Source organism: Rutidosis leptorrhynchoides, chromosome 3, assembly GCF_046630445.1.
Source record: "Rutidosis leptorrhynchoides isolate AG116_Rl617_1_P2 chromosome 3, CSIRO_AGI_Rlap_v1, whole genome shotgun sequence".
NCBI classification, from domain to species: Eukaryota; Viridiplantae; Streptophyta; class Magnoliopsida; order Asterales; family Asteraceae; genus Rutidosis; species Rutidosis leptorrhynchoides.
Window position 1 is genome coordinate 604,290,777 of NC_092335.1, and position 6,696 is coordinate 604,297,472.

A 6,696-nucleotide genomic window follows, 5' to 3' on the forward strand; every position below is an offset into this window, starting at 1 on the left:
CCAATGAAATTAATCAACTTCCTAGATCCCTTTAAGGAAGTTGAATCATTAAGTAAGATAGATGTTTCCTATCGCAAGAACCATTTAACTTCCTTAATCTCCCAAGGAAGTATCTCACTATGTAAACTTGAAGATAGAAATGTTAAGCATAAAGTTTACATTACAATTCTACTTAGTGTAAGTAGAATCTCTCTTTCTCTCTTATAATCTCTCCATAAATTTTTGTTTGAGGCTTGGGAGATTAGTTGAATGACTTTGAAAGAATGTTGAAAAGAGGTGGTCTTGAAGTGTCTTCAAGCCTTGTTTAAATAGGCAAATAGAAATGCAAAGTAGTGGGCACACATATCCGTTGATGTGTTTTCTTCTTCATCTCTTTTATCTTGTTTCTTCATAATGTTACTTACACAAAGATTCTCTTTGACTTGGAAGTCCTCATTGATTATAACCCTTCAATACATGTGTCAACATTTGATCTTGGAAGCATGCATATGATACTTGCCAAATAGCAATCTTCCAAAATACTTCTTATAAGCATACATGTGATATTCAAGTAAGTACTTGACAAGTAGCAACAATCCAAATTCTCTTTGTAAGACTTATATTCATGTGTCAACATCTAATCTTGTGACAAACCTTAATACTCCAAACTTCATATCCCAAGACTTTAATAATTTGTCAATACATGGATGGAAGTATCAAGCTCTATTGGTTGCTTGCAAATGAGGAAAGCATCTTCTCTTGACACTTTTGTCATTGATTCTAAAAGAGGTAAATGCTGAATTTTGCTCCATGAAAATTAGAAACCATCCAAACTTCATAACCCATGACTTTAACCATTTGTCTTTTCTTTGATGGAAGTATCTAGCTCTTTAGAACCTTGTTACATCTTAATTGAACTAGTTTGGATCTAGTTGGAACTTAATGATCCTTGTTACAACCTTGACTAGCTTGAACTAATTACATTTACATACATACAATGGTACTTAAAACTAATGGGAGAGCACCTCTTTAATTGGACTTTAATGACCATTATTAGTATGTTTAAATGACATTATTTAATAGAATAAAAAGGTATAACACTTGTGTGTTTAATCTTGTTTCAAGTTAAATTGTCATTAAGGTGTAATTATGTGTGATTAATCAAGATTAACATGTTTTGGTTCAAAACTCTTTTGAGATCAAAAAGGGCAACTTTAATAAGTATGTTTAAAAAGGTTTTGTAATTTATAGATGCCTCAAAGTGATCTAACTTAAAGTGGATGATTTTGGTAATAGAGAAAACTGCGGTCGAACTGCGGTCGACCGTGTACTTGACCGCACATCATAAATTTGAAAAGGATTGCAGCCGTTGGTACAGGGCATCCACGGTCAGGCCTACGGTCGACCGTGGATCAGCCGTGTTTTATTTTTGCCAATTTTATTATTGTGAATTGGTCTTTTGCTAGAGATAGTGTAGGCTTATGAACTCATGCCGTCTTGCGTATGATTAAGCACTTATCTCTTTTATGTCATCATCAAAACAAAGTGATTAACATTTGAATATTATCATTGGATCATTAACCAACAAACTTATTTAGAGGTGTTCGTCATTTAGACGTGTTCCTGGCAAAACTTATTAGACGTGTTTCTAATTAGACGTGTTGTTTTTTCATTCAGAGGTGTTCCTGGCAAAAGTTATTGACGTGTTGTTAATTAGATGTGTTCCTTGAAATACTTGTTAGACGTGTTGTCAATTAGAGGTGTTCCTGGTAAAAGTTATTAGAGGTGGTTACCAATTAGAGGTGTTATACTTATTTAGATGTGTTGCAGGTTTCTAATTAGAGGTGTTGCTACTATTATTTAGACGTGTTCCGTGTTTTTTTTTAAAAAAAAATTTAATTAGACGTGTTCCGTTTGATAAATTAGACGTGTTATGTAGTGAACACATCTAAATGAAGGGCTCTAAATGAGCCGAAATGTAGTAGTGGGTCTAGGGACATTGGCAAAGTGGTTGGGGGTGTAGTGACCCGAACTTTTCCATGTTTATATATATTAATTGAGATTGATATTTACATGATTAAATGTTTCCAACATGTTAAGCAATCAAACTTGTTAAGACTTGATTAATTGAAATATGTTTCATATAGACAATTGACCACCCAAGTTGACCGGTGATTCACGAACGTTAAAACTTGTAAAAACTATATGATGACATATATATGGATATATATATATATAGTTAACATGATACTATGATAAGTAAACATATCATTAAGTATATTAACAATGAACTACATATGTAAAAACAAGACTACTAACTTAATGATTTTTAAACGAGACATATATGTAACGATTATCGTTGTAAAGACATTTAATGTATATATATCATATTAAGAGATATTCATACATGATAATATCATGATGATATAATAATTTAAAATCTTATTTGATATTATAAACATTGGATTAACAACATTTAACAAGATCGTTAACCTAAAGGTTTCAAAACAACACTTACATGTAACGACTAACGATGACTTAACGACTCAGTTAAAATGTATATACATGTAGTGTTTTAATATGTATTTATACACTTTTGAAAGACTTCAATACACTTATTAAAATACTTCTACTTAACAAAAATGCTTACAATTACATCCTCGTTCAGTTTCATCAACAATTCTACTCGTATGCACCCGTATTCGTACTCGTACAATACACAGCTTTTAGATGTATGTACTATTGGTATATACACTCCAATGATCAGCTCTTAGCAGCCCATGTGAGTCACCTAACACATGTGGGAAACATCATTTGGAAACTAGCATGAAATATCTCATAAAATTACAAAAATATGAGTAATCATTCATGACTTATTTACATGAAAACAAAATTACATATCCTTTATATCTAATCCATACACCAACGACCAAAAACACCTAAAAACACTTTCATTCTTCAATTTTCTTCATCTAATTGATCTCTCTCAAGTTCTATCTTCAAGTTCTAAGTGTTCTTCATATATTCTACAAGTTCTAGTTACATAAAATCAAGAATACTTTCAATTTTGCTAGCTCACTTCCAATCTTGTAAGGTGATCATCCAACCTCAAGAAATCTTTGTTTCTTACAGTAGGTTATCATTCTAATACAAGGTAATAATCATATTCAAACTTTAGTTCAATTTCTATAACTATAACAATCTTATTTCAAGTGATGATCTTACTTGAACTTGTTTTCGTGTCATGATTCTGCTTCAAGAACTTCGAGCTATCCAAGGATCCGTTGAAGCTAGATCCATTTTTCTATTTTCCAGTAGGTTTATCCAAGGAACTTAAGGTAGTAATGATGTTCATAACATCATTCAATTCATACATATAAAGCTATCTTATTCGAAGGTTTAAACTTGTAATCACTAGAACATAGTTTAGTTAATTCTAAACTTGTTCGCAAACAAAAGTTAATCCTTCTAACTTGACTTTTAAAATCAACTAAACACATGTTCTATATCTATATGATATGCTAACTTAATGATTTAAAACCTGGAAACACGAAAAACACCGTAAAACCGGATTTACGGCGTCGTAGTAACACCGCGGGCTGTTTTGGGTTAGTTAATTAAAAACTATGATAAACTTTGATTTAAAAGTTGTTATTCTGAGAAAATGATTTTTATTATGAACATGAAACTATATCCAAAAATTATGGTTAAACTCAAAGTAGAAGTATGTTTTCTAAAATGGTCATCTAGACGTTGTTCTTTCGACTGAAATGACTACCTTTACAAAAACGACTTGTAACTTATTTTTCCGACTATAAACCTATACTTTTTCTGTTTAGATTCATAAAATAGAGTTCAATATAAAACCATAGCAATTTGATTCACTCAAAACGGATTTAAAATGAAGAAGTTATGGGTAAAACAAGATTGGATAATTTTTCTCATTTTAGCTACGTGAAAATTGGTAACAAATCTATTCCAACCATAACTTAATCAACTTGTATTGTATATTATGTAATCTTGAGATACCATAGACACATATACAATGTTTCGATCTATCATGTCGACACATCTATATATATTTCGGAACAACCATAGACACTCTATATGTGAATGTTGGAGTTAGCTATACAGGGTTGAGGTTGATTCCAAAATATATATAGTTTGAGTTGTGATCAATACTGAGATACGTATACACTGGGTCATGGATTGATTCAAGATAATATTTATCGATTTATTTCTGTACATCTATCTGTGGACAACAAGTTGCAGGCTACTAACGAGGACAGCTGACTTAATAAACTTAAAACATCAAAATATATTAAAAGTGTTGTAAATATATTTTGAACATACTTTGATATATATGTATATATTGTTATAGGTTCGTGAATCAACCAGTGGCCAAGTCTTACTTCCCAACGAAGTAAAAATCTGTGAAAGTGAGTTATAGTCCCACTTTTAAAATCTAATATTTTTGGGATGAGAATACATGCAGGTTTTATAAATGATTTACAAAATAGACACAAGTACGTGAAACTACATTCTATGGTTGAATTATCGAAATCGAATATGCCCCTTTTTATTAAGTCTGGTAATCTAAGAATTAGGGAACATACACCCTAATTGACGCGAATCCTAAAGATAGATCTATTGGGCCTAACAAACCCCATCCAAAGTACCGGATGCTTTAGTACTTCGAAATTTATATCATATCCGAAGGGTGTCCCGGAATGATGGAGATATTCTTATATATGCATCTTGTTAATGTCGGTTACCAGGTGTTCACCATATGAATGATTTTTATCTCTATGTATGGGATGTGTATTGAAATATGAAATCTTGTGGTCTATTATTATGATTTGATATATATATATATATATATATATATATATATATATATATATATATATATATATATATATATATATATATATATATAGGTTAAACCTATAACTCACCAACATTTTTGTTGACGTTTTAAGCATGTTTATTCTCAGGTGATTATTAAGAGCTTCCGCTATCGCATACTTAAATAAGGACGAGATTTGGAGTCCATGCTTGTATGATATTGTGTAAAAACTGCATTCAAGAAACTTATTTTGTTGTAACATATTTGTATTGTAAACCATTATGTAATGGTCGTGTGTAAACAGGATATTTTAGATTATCATTATTTGATAATCTACGTAAAGTTTTTTAAACCTTTATTGATGAAATAAAGGTTATGGTTTGTTTTAAAATGAATGCAGTCTTTGAAAAACGTCTCATATAGAGGTCAAAACCTCGCAACGAAATCAATTAATATGGAACGTTTTTAATCAATAAGAACGGGACATTTCAGTTGGTATCCGAGCGTTGGTCTTAGAGAACCAGAATTTTGCATTAGTGTATCTTATCGAGTTTGTTAGGATGCATTAGTGAGTCTGGACTTCGACCGTGTTTACTTGAAAAATGATTGCTTAACAAATTTTGTTGGAAACTATATATTTTTACCATGTGAATATTATGTGATATATTAATCTCTTAACACGTTTGATATTATGTGATAGATGTCTACCTCTAGAACAAGTCCCATTGACTCACCTAATAATAATGAAGAGTCAAATGTAAATTGGAATGATTCGTGGACTGATTCACAAGTTCCCGAAGAGGAACCGGAAGAAGAGTCGGAACCAGAAGAAGAATCGGAACCGGAAGAAGAATCGGAACCGGATGAAGAAATAGAACCGGTGGGGGAAATAATAAAACGGTTAAGTAAAAGAAAATCCTCAACCAACCGACCAAGGTTAATTATGGTCAATAGTGTTTCAACCAAGGAAGCAAAATATTGGGAGGATTACCAATTCTCCGATGAATCGGATTCCGACGAGAATTCCGATGATGTTATAGAAATTACCCCAACTGAATTTAAAAAGGCAAAAGAAAATAATAAGGGAAAGGGCATAAAAATAGAGAAATCTAATTCCAACCCCGATGAACTTTATATGTATCGTCAACCCCCGAAGTCCTTAAGTTGTAGCAATGACCCGGGAACCTCTAAACCACCAGGTTTTTCTAAACCAATGTGGAAAATGACGGCTCGTATTAGGGGAACATCATATATCCCTAGAAACTTGGCAAAACGAACCAAAACCGAAGAAGAAGAAACAAGCGAGTCGGAATAAGATAGTTGTATTCGTGTGGTGTAATATATGTAATATAGTGTGCTTATGCTTTATGATATATGTAAAAATTGCTTGTATTAATAAGTATTTTTTTTATGAATCTAACTCTTGTCTATTTTACAGTATAAAAACACAAAATGGATAGACAACCCAATATTTTAAGAAACCTACCCGGAGACATGATTGATGAAATCTTGTCTAGAGTCGGTCAGAATTCTTCGGCACAACTATTTAAGGCGAGATCAGTTTGTAAGACATTCGAAGAACGTTCCAAGAATGCCTTGGTTTATAAAAGGCTTTCGTTCGAAAGATGGGGGATATCACATTGGGAAATCCATAAGTTACGATGTGTTTACTTTGACGCATATATTGCGGGGAACCCAAATGCTATTTTACGCAATGGGTTAAGAAATTATTTTGACTCAATATATCCGAATATTGGACTTCGTGATTTAGAAAAAGCGGCTAACATGCAACATAAAGAAGCATGTTATGCTTACGGATTAGTAATGTTCGCTTCTCACCAAAGTGAGAACAAGAACATCGGGCTACA